This window comes from Triturus cristatus, chromosome 7 (genome assembly GCF_964204655.1).
Source record: "Triturus cristatus chromosome 7, aTriCri1.1, whole genome shotgun sequence".
Classification (NCBI taxonomy): Eukaryota; Metazoa; Chordata; class Amphibia; order Caudata; family Salamandridae; genus Triturus; species Triturus cristatus.
In genome coordinates, this window is record NC_140590.1 from 1,047,743,130 (window position 1) to 1,047,758,491 (window position 15,362).

General features: G+C 45.5%; 1 protein-coding gene across 5 annotated transcripts in view; it reads right to left on the reverse strand.

The window, feature by feature from the left end:
• SH3RF2 (SH3 domain containing ring finger 2) overlaps nt 1-15,362 on the reverse strand; it is a 235,848-nt gene that overhangs the window by 129,149 nt on the left and 91,337 nt on the right. The window lies entirely within an intron of this gene.

Genomic DNA, 15,362 nt, shown 5'->3' on the forward strand with positions numbered 1-15,362 from the left:
ATAACCATATGTTTTCTTGCAACTTTAGGCACTTCACACACACAGCCCCACTGCTCACACACACAGGCAACAAGGCAGCAACAGAATGCTCTGAGCCCCACCAGTGTTTGCCACACACACATGCCTCTTGCATCTCGTGTTTTCTTCCAGCTTTGGCCCGTGTTCTCTTTGCCTTTCAGCACTCAGCTTCCCCGTAACCACCATTTAATGACCATCCTGCCACACTCATTCCATTTTCATCCTCGCTTTCACTTTCATGCCCGTGTTCTCTTTGCCTTTCAGCTCACAGCTTCTCCGTAGCCACCATTTAACGACCATCCTGCCGTAAACACCATTTAACTACCATCCTTTTAGTTAAAATAAAAGAATTGCCTCTAAGGGTTTAAGGAACCATAGGAACTTTTATTTAAGTATTAATTATTTGCAAAAATTAAAAGCCATTGTTATTTGTAATATCAATACATCTAAGTCACGTAAATACAACACATATTGCATTACAAATGCTATAGGTGTCACATTTGCAACAGTTAAAACTATTGACATTGTACATGAAAAAGCTAGTAATTTCAATATTTTCAATACCAACACATAAATAAAAAATTAGTCAATTTACAATACAAAAAGCTCAAACTTTCCTAATGCGAGACCTATTGCATTGCAAATGCTTGTTTTTAATGGGGCCTGGAAACGGGTCTCTATCGGGCACCGTTTTGTGCTCTGGCACAGGCCGTCCGTTTTTTTTCCCGGACTGCAGTGACAGCAGGCACATCGATGTGCGCGTGGTGAGCGTTGTAGAAGAAGGGAAATCCTTTAAACAGAGTCGTTTTCTCTCTGGATTTCCCTTCTCTTTTTAAAACTCAGGAGCAGCATCATTGTCTTGGTGTCACCAGGGCTTTCAGTGGAAGTTTTTCCAGTATTATTTACAAGCCATAGTTGCTGCTTATTTATCTTATGCAACTAGCAACCATTGACAAAGCCAATAGTCCTGACTTGTTGTATCATATATCTGGAAGCAATGACAGGAACAGCAAAATACATGTCGGGCGGCACACTGTGCAGAAACACAGATTTTTAGCTTACCTGTTTTTAAGCCACGCCCTTAATGACATTGACCATGCCCTATTGAGAGACCCCTCAGTTTTTTCATCCCACTTAAAGCCCTGCACGTGGTATTCATTATACCAAACCCTAGAACAGTTGCAAGCCATCACAATCCAGTTTTCCTGCATCAACCTTTGTAACATAGAGTGACTGTAAAACTATACAGATGTAACCATTGTGCTTCAGATGTGTCTGAGGGGTGAATACACACTATGAACTGGAGAAAAGCCACTTTACATTATAAACTCATTTTCAAAGCCCGTTAACACAGGATACAGTTATCATTGACTGCAATTCACTAATAAAATACTGGGGCAAAAGTTGCTTTTCTGCATTGTGTGTAAGGGAGAGAATTGGACAGTGTAAAATCAAGTAAGAAACTACAAGGGTGTGTGTGTGTCTGTGTGTGATGTAGGGCATAGATTTTGTGCATGAAGGGTACTCTTCCTTTACAAAATATTTTGCTTAGAAATAGTTACAACTTTTCTAACTTTGTATGTATACCAGGGGTGGCTCCTCCGCTACGGCAGAGGAGCGTCGCCCCACTGCTTCAAGGCAGAAAATGAAAAGTAAAATGATAATAAAACACTTTTATTATCATTTTATTTTTCTTTGACTCAGGAAAGATTGCTGTGTCTGCCGAGTCTGGGGCGGGGCGGGGCGTGGCCAGGTCACAGTGTCACCAGCCGGGGGAGGGGGAGTAGTGGGCCCTGAAAGTGCGAATGTTGGTTTGGCCAGTTGTCCACAGCTGGTCAAACCGACATGTGCACTTGGATCTCTCCAGGCTATTCCATAGAGATATCTGCAGGGCAGTCCCTGCTGGAGCATGAAACTGGCCCACTCCGCCCAATCCCGGTGCTTCTCTCATGCTGGGAGTAATAGCATGAGAGAAGCGCTGGTATTGTGTGGTGAGCTGGGAGCCTGTGCTCATGGGAACTGCAGTGCTGGGAGCAGAGAAGCAGCAAGGCGTGGCATGGGAGCAAAAGGTAAGTGTATATTTATTTATTTTTTATTTATTTTTCCCTGCGCTGCTCCCGCACTGCCCCACCACGTAGAATGGGCAGCAGCTGCAACTGATGTATGCTGCAAAGTTAGAAAGGTTTTGATGAAAGAAAGCTTTTCTCAAACGTTAGACCTGCTTCAAAGAAGCATACATTTTTGGTGCAAAACCCTGTCTACCGTTTTAGTAGATATGGATTTACATTGAAATCTGTGGGTGGTTGCATGGAAATGCCCATGCACCACCAACAGGCTACCCCCATGATGCAAAGTAGGTCAAAGTAGCATCAAACGCTACTTTGCGTTACTTCAAGGATACTTTCCAATGCAAATCAAAATTTGCTCTGGCGAGTAAATCCCAATTCGAGACTTCGTACCAGTTTGCATCCTTTTTTGTGACGCTGCACTGGTACAAAGCCTCCATAAGTCTGGCCCGCAATTTGTAAAGTAAAGTTCATCACAACATCTCATTCAGGGCTAGACTGGGAACGCAAACTGGCCCTGGCAATTGAGTTGGCCCGGCCGCGGGGATTGCGCAAAAACACTGCAGCTGCTTTTGTGACAGGGGCTGATGTTGCAAAACAGGCCCCGGTGACAAAAATGGCCCCCCAGTTTCCCAAAACCGTCCCCCACCCTGGCGGATCACGGGGGAAACGCCTAGTGCCCACTACGGCCAGTCCGGCCCTGATCTCATTAGCTGGAAGTGTTACACAAACCAGGTGTCAGCATTGATGGTGCAAAAGTGCTGCTCTTCACCTGCTGTAGACTAGAGATGACATTATTAGGTACAATGATCACCAAACTCCCCACTTAAGGAAAACGGTTTTCTACCATCACCATCTTGTTCTGCATATTTAGGGGCATAATTATTAAAGAGTGGTGTCGCCCTTGCACCGGACAACCGAGCGCAAGAGCAATGCAACACTTAAGTTAGATTTATCAAGCCACGCCAGGCCACCTTGAGTGGCTTGATAAATGTAGAGTAACGCAACGCAGCGCAAATCACTGCCTTCTGGTACTCTGACCCAGGGAGGCGTTTCATGGGTGGAGTGTGGGTGTTCCCACACATTCACCCATGGACTTTGGCACATTGCCAGATTTATCATTACTAGTAGACCTGGGAATGCATCAAAGTTCTACGCCTCTCCAGATGAGGCGTAATGAGAAATATCTTTATTTCTCCAAGTTACTTCCTCTTTCTGGGTGTCTGCTTTTGCAGCACACATGGACAAGTTAAATGCGTCAGAGGATTGTTTCTATCCAGGAAGGGGTACCTTCCTACTCAAAAACAATCTACTTACAACGCAGGGCCCATTGCACCATGGTGTAGGAGTGGCTGAGTTTGCGTGAGGCAGCACAGTGTGTACCAGCACTGGGAAAAACAGGAATACCAGTGCTTAATTTGAGCCGGTGCTTTCCGGTGCTCAGCACCGGCACTTAATTGGTTTGCGGTGCTGGGCACCAGCACCTAATTGTCAACACCATTCTTAGAACAGCCTACCACATGGTGGCACTGCTCATCTAATTTAGAGATGAGCAATATACATTATAATTACTAACACCTGCCTTCCCAGCCATTCCTTTAGCTTTGGGGGCCTGGAATAATCTGAACTGTTGCATTTACATGCGAGAGAGATGGTTAGTAGTTTTTTTGGCAGTGATGACAAGGGTGACGGGTGTTCAAGCTGCAGTGGCCTCCTGGTCAGAGCCCTGGCACTTATTATTTTACAAATTAAGCACCGAGGAATGCACCATATTAGGTTAAATATGGCGCTTTCCCGCACTGCTGTTTTTTTCCCCATAAATATGACCCTTAGTTTAGTGCATGCTCCTGACCTTGTATAGTGTTTTGTTGTTGTCCGAGGTGAAATTTGCCATCAGAATATCCCTTCTGCCCGTGGGATGTGCTTGGAAGTTCAGCAGCCAGTATAATTAGTCACTTCGCTCGCCTCCTTTACATGGAGGCAGTTAACAGCACCCCATTGTTTGACACCCAGGAATCTTGTTATCACTTGACAGCTCCACTTAGCTTTTCAGCTGATGAGTAAAGCCGAGAAGCGGCTTCGTGCCGCGTGCACCAGATCTGGTGGGAAGGCTGTGGGTGACAGGGAGCTAAAGATAGCCCCTCAAGTACTAGGTGACTCAACAGCTCTTTTCTTCAGGGGGCTGGGAGAAGCCTCGCGCATAAAGGACCGGCGTCGATCAAACCGCTAGATCTCATCCTTGAGAAGAAAGTCCCCAACAAAGCATCCCTTCTATTACAACGCGGGCCGGAAGAGGAGGGGAGATGAGTGCAGATGTTAGAGTGCACGTGCAGACCCCCGCAGCAGCATGCGTGCAGATGTTAGGGTTGAGAGACTGGCGCCTCGAAGAGATGCAGGCAGCCCCAGGGACAGCAAGGCCTTGTCTGGCTTTCAATGGTGAATGAGGAGCCTTGTGTAAGAAGGGGGCTTATCTCATTCCCCACAGATCGACACGCACCCCGATTTTAGAGGCTGATGGGTCTTTTGTTTCCCCTTCCTTTTAGAGGCTGCTTCACACTAACACGTGCTACGTGCAATCTTCACAAGCCGGGCCAAACATTCATTTGGGGACAATCGCGTTCATAATAAAGAGCCTTAAAATCTTGTGTTTGGTGTGAGAGAAGCAGAACGGTATGTGCTGTTGTTTTCAAATTTTGTTCAACTACTGACACATGGACTTTAATTCACCAAAATTTCTGGGGTAGCGGAAGTGACTTCGTTCCTTGACCCTCTCCCTCGTGACATCACAGGAATCTATGTCATTTGACCTTTGATCTCGCGGAGATTACCGGATGTCACATATTTAAAATCTTACAATAAAAGACAAATTAAATATTAGAAAGATATTATAAGTGCGCTATAGCTATAATAAATCAGCTGTCCAATCATCATATGCAAATAGGAAAACCAGGAAGGCTAGACACCTCTCTCTCAGACAGCATCACAGCTATCATGAGTGCCAGGTACGTCCATCTTATTCCCAAATGCATATTCAAATGCCATTTGAACAACTGCCATAAGCTCCATGATTACTTAGAGAGGGTGCTCAATTTGAGCCGGTGGTTTCCGGTGCTCGGCACAGGCACTTAATCGTCAACACCCGAGCTTATAGCGCGAAATCAACCAAAAGGTATTGGATCGCTTTTCTTGAGCACCAGTCAAGGACACATTAATTTTGTATAGACACGGGGAGATTAAGTGATTTGCCCAGAATCACAGGATGTTAAGACTATGCAGAGACTAACGTGGCTCCCAGCTCCAAAGTCGGCTGACCATTACGCTACATCCTGTCCCCATTTGTAGGGTTTCATGGTTAGCAGTTGGTTCTCTTATAGGCGGCGCTAATAAGAGCCTCCTGATGAGATCCCTGGCACTTAATGTTTCACAAATTAACCACTGCAGAGAGACAAGCTTGGGCGGCACCTGTGTGGGGATTTCCTGTTCAGAGACAACCTGTACACAGACTACAAAAATGTGTCTGTGTTCCACCCCTAAGTACTGAGTGTTCGGAAAACGGTGTCTTTTCCAGAGACATAATTTAATTTAATCACTGATTTGTGTAGCTTTTTTATTGATCTGAAATATTATGATAATTATAATCATTTAACATATAATAGATGTTAGATATTTATAAAGCCTTCTCTTTACATTAAATGGACAGGTGCTCGAATTCCACCAACTCACTGGTACTTATTTTATGGTCATCAGAAGAGTGTGGTTGAGTCCAGGAATTGTACTTGTAACTGCTTATTTTACACAGGTTTCTGCAGACAGCATTCACCTGACCCATTGCACCAACACATTTCTAGAAATATAAATTGCATACAAGATGCGTGGGAGTCATTGCTGGGTGATAGGAAGGGCATTATCTGACTCCATTTCATCAGTTTCTGGAACATATACAGAGTGGGTGCATGGGTGTTGCACAGATAGAATTACACTGGTGTTTAAGAGATCAATGTGCTTGATTGCCCGTGTATGGATATATGTTTGTTCAAAAACACATAAAAACACGTTGGGATTTTAATAGCAATGACAAGTTTCTTCGAAAAGTATACAGTGGGTTTGTTCTTCTTTGCATGTGTCTCCCATATAATGTGTTGGGTTTAATTTCTCTCAAGGGGCCACAGGTAAAGATGTGTGCAATCTATAAGTGTATGCATTTCTCCTTTGACAGCATAACATTCTTTTCAGTGTTTGCTTCTCTATATTGAGCCATACCGGGTGGTGAAATTATTCTCAACACCCTGCTGGTACCTTCATCTGTAACATGCCCTGCCCTCACATACATATTACAACTCATATGCATGCACTAGTTTTATTGCATGTCTGCATCATTTCCAACCTTCAGTGTTCTGATTTTCAAATCACTACAGATTACAAAGTTCTAACAAAGCACATCACGTCTGGCTTAAAGCAGACTTTTGCTTCTCAGTGCAGATTATCAAGGTCTGTCAATGCCAGAGCTGGACTGGCCATTTAATCCACTGGGTATCTCTCAGGAGGGCTGGAGCAATAGGAGACCGGGAGCCATTGAAGGCCTGTTTTTGAAGTCCCAGGACTGTTTCTAGTGCCTTTGTCATGTTCCCCAGCTCCCTGAGGATAACAGCAGGAGGCACAGTGGAGGGAAACTGAGAGAAAAATAGAACAGAGCATGAAAAGAGAGGACATGAAGGAAATATAAAGGGTTGGATGGAAGGAGAGAATCAGAGAAGGGAATAGGAGACTCAGTGGGTTTGAACATTTTTGACTGGTTCTTTCCCAGTTTGGCCCTGGTCAATGCACCTTCGTTTTAACATTTTTTTTATTTTTTTGCATCTTTTATATAGCGCTAACTCGACCCGAAGGTATTGGAGCGCGGTACATGAGCACTGTATTTACATTACATATTCAGGCACGGGGAGATTAAGTGATTTGCCCAGAATCACAGGATGTGGGCGCGACCCCGAGGCTCGAACCCTGGTTTCCAGCACCAAAGTCGGCAGTCTAGCTGACGGACCACATCCTCTCTCAACATGCAGTGCCCTATGCTTTATACATCTTAGTACAGAAAACCAAGCTCTTTCAATACTCCTCAGTCCTGAGAATTAGGGGCCCCAGCTTTTGTGAATTAGTACAAAGAATATATTTTGGCCAAGACGCAACTAAGAATTGAACATACGGTTCAGCTCTGTGGACTGACTACGCACTGAAGGATTTCTGAGGAGAACATAATGGTGTAATGTGAGCTGCTTTAGGCCCTACTTCTTCACGTGCTCTGTGGTTGAGGGTAGAATGATTGGTTCAGTTAAAATGAGTCAGGGAAGCAACTCCCAGAGTGTGTTGAGGAGTAAAGTGGAATCCTAGAAAAGTGGTCTATCAACATGAAGTGATGCTGACCTGTGAAAACCCTTGATGGCCTGCTTCTGACTCTACCTAGAGGTCTGCATACACATCCGGCATTCCCTGATGTTAGGTTACAAGATGACTCCATGTCCCTAGCGACACAGTGCGCCTGATCTGTACTCTGCTTAACACGTTGTTTGATAGTTTAGTACAAGTGGTTTCATTGATGGGACCCCAGACTGCAGCTACAAGAATGCATGAGTTTGTCAGTAGCCTACGACTGGAGTACTTCATCCTTGGTGACATTAAGTCACCTGGGAAGTGGAACCTTAGCTCTGAGAGCGGTGTGTGATTTGTTGGAAACCCTGAAGGCACAGGAATACCCTACACTGCAGCATCTTCACCCTGGATAAGCTACCACTCCCTTATTGGATTATGTGACCCGTCTCCCACATTCTCTAAGTAGCATAATGACAAATTTTGAACCCTCCTCTGAGCCATATTCAGCAGGCCCTAAACTCTCACTGAAACACAGTGCCAAGCAGGAGACTAGGTATGGCCAAATGGCAAGATCTGATTGAGAGACAGGAATGGCCCAATCATCAGTATCTGGGTTGGTCAATAAATGCTTTCCTCTTTGCCACCAAAGCAGGCAGACAGTTTCAGGAAATGGCTGTGCTGCAAGGCAAACCAGCACCCACTAACTTTGAAGTTGGATCATAAACAGCAGCAGAAATCAGTTAAGTAAAAACAAAGAACACAAACCAACCCCCTAAGGGCCTACTCCGCGCTCCTCTTACTAGGGGTTCTTTTAGAGACATCCGCTGCAGGCCAGGCTGTGAGGATCAGCCATAACATCACTAATGGCTGTGTAACTGTTGGAAAACGAGGCAGCATCTGTGAGGCCTGCACAAATAACATGACTACATTTGTCCTTCACTGGGAACCAAACACCCAATTGTAGCGCCTGACTCTCAGAGGGTAGCGTTGCAGAGCAGTCTGAGGCTTACTCAAGGGAGGTGGTGTGGGCTAGTAATCGCCATTTGCAGGTGCACAAAAATAACACTCAATAATTGATTGTCCAGTCTGTACTTTGCTTTATAAAAGTAAGAGTACATTTATTAAACATACACACTACTCAATACTATGCACCAATTTACAAATATACATAAGCTGTTGGAATTACTTTGTGACATTGCATAACATCTCCACCCCTCCCGCAAAGGGGGGGTGGGGTCTAGTACCACCACTCCCATGTATGCACATCAACTTGCCCCCAATGCAGATAGTTGAACATAACCTGGAGTGAGGGCCCTGCGCACTGGCACCATCCCAGTGGCGACCCACCCCATTACCTCAACAAGCATTAAAAAGGGGTAAACCTGCCTTGGTGACACATGACCCTGACTGAGCATCTCCTACTGACCATACAGTATGCACCTCTATATCTTAAGGGCTAGCAATCTGGGGTCTTCACCTAAGCGCAGCAGCAAGAATCCATGTTTACGCACACTTTAGAATGACAGTACTCATCACCTTGGTTGATCATTTGAATGCATTGCAATTACAGCCCCTAAAGGCATCACAGATAAAATCACAGGATTGCGCATATACAGCCAGACACCCTAGCAGGACTGTCTGGCAACATAGCCCCACTTGGCTTATGACATCTCCTTACACATGTGACTTACAGTCCCTTCAAAAGAAGTACTCCTGGCAACTACACTTCTGCTGCAGTGCGCCTCTTCACTTTAAAAGGAATCCCAGGTAAAAGCATGGGATTACGTAAATACAGCCAGACCCCCTAGCAGGAAGGTCCAGCAACATAACTCCATTTAGCTTAACATCACCTTACACAGGTACTTCACTTTACACATGTGACTTTCAGTCCACCTAAAAAGAAATAACCAAAAGTAAATGCATTTCGGTGCAATTACACCACTTCACCTCCAGGGGATGCCCTTCTCCAGACATCCCCCAACTCAGCCCTTCACACCGTGATGCACTTCATAGTACACCCTCAGCTGTAGAACATAAGTTCCAGCCTAGAAGGTGTTAAAGGCTGGCTGAGCCCTTGAGAGGTTATTCTTTCAGATGCCCCGTGAAACTTAGGGGTGGACTGTTCTTCTTTATGCTGGGGGAGACTGCGGTCTCCTGCAGCCCCCCTGCACCCCTTTTCCCAGATGAGGTTGACCCCCTCCTCTGGGGGCCACCAGGCACCAAAATGGCAGATTTCTTCGTGATGGGGGGGGGGGGGGAAGACTGGGCCTCTCCAACAGCTCCCCCAGCACCTTTTCACAAGTGAGGGTGACCCCCTCCTCTGGGGGCCACAAAGCACCAAAACGGCAGATTTCCAAATGCCTGGCCAGGCATTATGGGGCGCTTCATGCTCCTCTTTACCAGCCCCCGCCACTGGGAACACTCTCCTCTGCCCTCAGGGTCTCTGATTCAGCAGGGTGCTGTCTTCACTGGCTCCCTGCGCCAGCCTCTCGCCAGGCTCTCCTTCTGGGACTCTCAGGGTCTCTGATTCAGCAGGGTGCTGTCTTCACTGGCTCCCTGCGCCAGCCTCTCTCCAGGCTCTCCTTCTGGGACTCTGTTCTCCCTGCGCAGAGGCCCCTGCTTTTGTGCACCAGTCCTGGGCTCTTCTTCTGGTGCCGATAGTGTCCTGGGGGCAGTCAGGGGGTCTCTCCTTCCAACTGCCCATTGCGCCAGGCTCCAGCACCTTCACCCTCAGCAGACCACACCCCAGAGAGCCCTTCTCTTCCTGTGCAAGCACTTTTTAAAAGTTGAGTAGGGGGCTGGCAGGAAGTCTCTGTTGGTCCTATCAAACAGCGACACATCACGTCCCTGCCCCTGCTCCCTCCTTCTTGTCCAGCCTCTGAGCTTGTTCAAAATGGTGTCCCAGGGTTTCTGGCCACATGTCTGAAGCCTCATCCCCCACGCTGCCTTCCCTCCTTGGTGCAGCCTGGTGCCTGGCACCCAGTGACAGCTGCTAATTGATGAGCCTGTATCCCCTCCCATCTTCTCTTCATGGAGAGGAGGCCCTAGCTTGTGGAAGAAAGGTTATCAATCCATCCAGCTGAGGTCAGCCCTCAGCCTGGGTCTGGTCCTGGCTGGCTCACAGAAATATGACAGTTGTGGATGACCCAAAAACAGTACAAATATGACTTTGGACTCTGCAGAATACTTCTTTTCACCTCCAATACAATGGACTTTAGTGCATGTCTGGAAACTGTAGGCCTTGTGGAAGTTAATTTAGCCATGGGCCTCACATTCCCTTAGGGAAATAATGAAGTGAAAACACAGTAAGACACACTGACTTTCCCTGGCATGTTTCCAGTGTATACAGCCTATTCCACCCAATACTGCATAAGTCCTGCCACACCATTCACTTTGTAGCTGCTCCTGGACTGCACACGCTAGGAATCTCCCCTGAGCTGCCCGTAGACGTGTGCACACGCATGTACACATGTGTCTGCATGTAACCAGCCCGGTGTCCCTTACTCCAGCTGCTGCGCAGTGGCCTGGTCAAGCCAGGGGAACACCAGTAAAATACCCATGCAGTCTCTTACATCCTGAGTTCACTGTGGGTGAGTCCCAACTTATGAGGCTCCCCCACAGTAAAAGCTCAACAATTAGGTGCTCAAAAATCAAAAAATCCGGACGGCCCATAGTGTCAGAACCACCTTCTAACAGTAACTAACTGATTGTGCATTGGTCCCTCAAACAAAAGAATGGAATACACTCTCTTCATACATTTCAAACTGTGTGTGTGTGTGTGAGAGAGAGTGAGAGTGTGTGTGTGTGTGTGTGTGAGAGAGAGAGTGTGTGTGTGTGAGAGAGAGAGTGTGTGTGTGTGTGTGTGAGAGAGAGTGTGTGTGTGTTAGAGAGAGAGTGTGTGTGTACACAATTCGAAACAATTTACATCAGATCGGCACTGTTTAATGAAGGATGCTGACAGTGTAATCCACACAAGGGGCCATATGGAGGTAGCATAACATTTACCGATTCATAAATACCGAATTTTACCGATTCGGTATTTATGAATCGGTAAATAGTATGTAGGTAATTAATCGGTAATCATTACCGATTCGGTAAATATCGGTATTTATGAATCGGTATTTACCGAATCGGTAATAATGCATCCCTTCCCATTGATTCCTATGGGCTGGAGGCCCATAGGAATGAATGGGAAGCCAGTTACTATTACCAATTCGGTAAATACCGAATCGGTAATAGGGGAGGCATTATCATGGGTGGCAGGGTGTCACATTGAAACCCTGTTGCCCCCCTGATTCATGCATGTGTGCACATGTGGCGCACATACATGCCCATGTCTGCCACATGGCAGTTCACAAATTGCACAAAAATGCTTTTTTAAAGGTATTCGTCATTTACCATCAACTTGTAGTTGGTGGTAAATAACGAATCCAGACACCAATTATGCACTCACTTGAGTGCCCCCTACATAGCATTTCTGGATTCGGTATTTACCGAATCGGTATTTTACCGATTTCTTAAAATTCTGATTCGGTAAATACCGAATCCAGAAATCAGCCACCTGCATCTCAAGTGCCTCAATACCGGTCGGTAACGGGATATTTACCGAATTTCGGCCGTTACCGACCGGTATTTGGCTTCCTACATATGGCCCAAGGTGAGATGTTACCTTAAAAGCATAGTGGTGAATGGTTGTTTAAAACATTGCGACTAAAGTCATTGCAAAGATGCACATATATGAGAAAAGAAACATCACTGCCTACCAGGAAACACAAATTGTAGAAACGTTCTACTACTGTTACTCTTTAGTACTTCTCACGCTAGTTCACATTTCTGTTTTTTATTATAGGGTGTTAGATACATTCTTATAAGTATATTTGGACTCTTTAATTCAGTCGTACACAAAGCGCATGGAAAAGCATTCTAACCTTGCCATGCTATTTAACAGATTTCAAAAGTGAAGGAAAGGCCAAGCTCCTCCAATTGCATATTTGTTAGTCCATTGTAAGATATAATGGCAGAAGTAAGTGACGCCTGGCCTGCTGGAGATCTGATTGTCTTCTGTGGACACTATTTCAGGCTGTTACTGGGACAAAAGAAACAGGATCTGTTTAATGCCTCTCAACTCGGCTCAGCTGGCAAGGGTACGTCTCTCTCATATCATTGCACCTGCTGGCACATCCACAGGCATGGCATCGACGTCATCTGCTCCATGAGAAACACCCCTGGTGTGCAGCACACGTCAGAAGGAGGAGCTTTCTAGGCCATCAGAGAGCTATGTCGTTTCAAGCAAAGAAAGTCCATTTGTTTCTAACTTCCTAATAGTGCAATACAAAAGTGTAAAAAAAAAAGGGTAAAACCAATTTACGGCTTAGTGCCCAGGCTCTTATTTGTGACTTATTCACTGCTTTGCTTTAATGATGATCAGGTCCAGCAAAGCTTTCTCAAATGCACTTTTCGTCTTTGGAAGGCATGCTTGTTCACTTTCGGTTATGCTGCTTATGTCAGATCTCACCTTGGGGGTTACAAGAACTATGCATGTGCGACCCCTCATTGACATCCATGTACTGACACGTACTCACACAACATCTCACACCTACATTGAAACCATCAGTGGCCGTAATGGAGTGAGTTTACTATTCTGACTCCACTTGCACTTGGATACAGGGATAGGTTACAAAGTGGATCAAAGCAAATATAACTGTGCTTTTAGTTGTTTGATATATGCTCTCAAAATACCCTAAAAACTCTATGGGGATGGGTACTCCTAGCACGCAGGTCCTCACAGAGATGGTACCCCCCCTTTCTTGAAAGTGTCATAAAGGGAAGAAGATTTACATTTTTACAAACAATGCAGACCAGCCGTTTATCCAATCTACCTACAGCTAACACTGGAAACACGTATACCGACTGCACATATGTAGGTGGGAGGGGGCGTCATTCTTGGTTCTTACATACATGAACAGCCCCAGTGCTCAATAACACGACAGAAGAATGGTTACATGGGTTTGCTTCCTGTGCAGGCCTGAAAGAGCCTCCAGACCTCTTTACCTGGCTCTACCCATCTGGGTCTCGGTCTAAATCCATCTTTTGCTACCAATCACAATGAGAACTAGCCCGAATAACAACTCCGTGCATGTGATGGTCCAACAGGACAGCAGTCCAAGAAACTAGTTCGCTCGGTCGGAATTGAGCCAGAATGTGAATTAGCGCCACTGGGTGCCCTTACGCTATTCAAAGGCCCTTTGAATAAAAATGTACATTGGCATGGTCATTGCCTCGCCCCTTCCAGCCAAGTGTGGACCAAATGCTAAACACAGCCACACTAGATGCACAGTTTGCATTTAGAAAAGTGCAAATCAGATGCCCTTGTGTGTAATTATATCCAAACGGATGGCTAGAATGTGTATGTACATATGGGCCCATCAATATATCTAAAAAGAGGTCAGAGACATACATTTAGCTGCTGATACACACAGAAAGGGGAGGCATGCCATACAAATGAGCTTAAGTATCTTTTCAACTTACTTATGGGTATAGAGAAGATACCAAGCATCATAAAGCAAAATTCGAGCAGCCTAAATCCTTGCCCTTGTAGTAATGATGGTAATAAACCATTATGAGTGCTTGGGAAATAGTGAAGTGCCTTAGGGTTTTCCCTAAAAAGACCAAAGGCCATCGTTCTTTTTAGAGAATACCCCCTGGCAATTCACTGATCCCATAACGGGCACCCATAATGATGTGCTTAGTTTGCCCAACTGAGCCGCACTCTTCGATATTTCTTTGGGGTTACTGTTATGGTAAGAAAGGTGTATCATGACACTAAAAGACGTTTTTCCTCACCCCCCACCTCTTTTTGTGTGAATAAATTGTGTATAAACAAAATGAATAAATAATACATTTATATTTTATGTTTGTTCATTCATTTATGTGTGTTCATCTTGCCTACAGATATCTGTTAGCTTGTCTGGTTACAAAGACCTATTGCGTGCCATACCAATATTTAGAGTGGGCTTTGGGTTAACACATTGATTATCATTTGATGGCATTCCAGTCAATCTCATTTGCTTTCTACTTATTCAGTGGCTTTCCTTCCTCTTCTGGGGGTTGTTCATCCCCTTGAACATAGCTTCTTTACAATCCTTTTGGCTGGAATGCTTGTATCCTTCCACAGCTCATGTCAGAAAATGACTTTTTTTTTTTCTTTGAGAACTCCATGGGAATTAATGCGTTTTCTTGCTCTCTCCCATATGCGCTGCTTCCCCCTCACATCACTGTCCCCCTGCGCACTCCGTGTTGCCCCCCACCCCTCCCAGTTTGTCTATAAAAACAGAGCAACAGGTACCTTTATCAGGTAGTTTTTCTTTACTCCCCTATCTTCTGCATGTTGCATGGAAGCCCAGGCCTTGTTACACAAAGGCACAATTTTATGGTGTGGGGAGGGGAAGACTCCTGCACTCACTCAGGCTGCTTTTGAAGCATGATTGTGGGTGGAAAGATACCTCTTTTCCCGGAGGACCATTAATCTAATGCAGAGCACCAAATTACTAGCACAGTTGTTCCAGTCCCTAATTGCGTGTAAAGTAAATAGCAAGAGGCATATTTACTATGATATTACGCAGCTCAACGAAGCAAGTCACCTTGCTGTGCTGCGTGATAGGGAAAGGGCAGGAATGAGCCATACTTAACAATATGCAATGTATTCCTGTCATTCCCCAGCGCTGGTGCACAATGTGCTGCCTAGTACCAACGCTGGCTCCCTTGCACCATGTTACAAGGGTGCCTGCGTTGTAAGCAGGATTTTTTGTGTGCAGGAAGGCACGTCTTCCTGCACAAAAACAATCACCTGAGGCATTTTGCTTTTTCTTTGTGTGCTGCAAAGCGCAGCACACATAGAAAGAGGAAATAATGAGG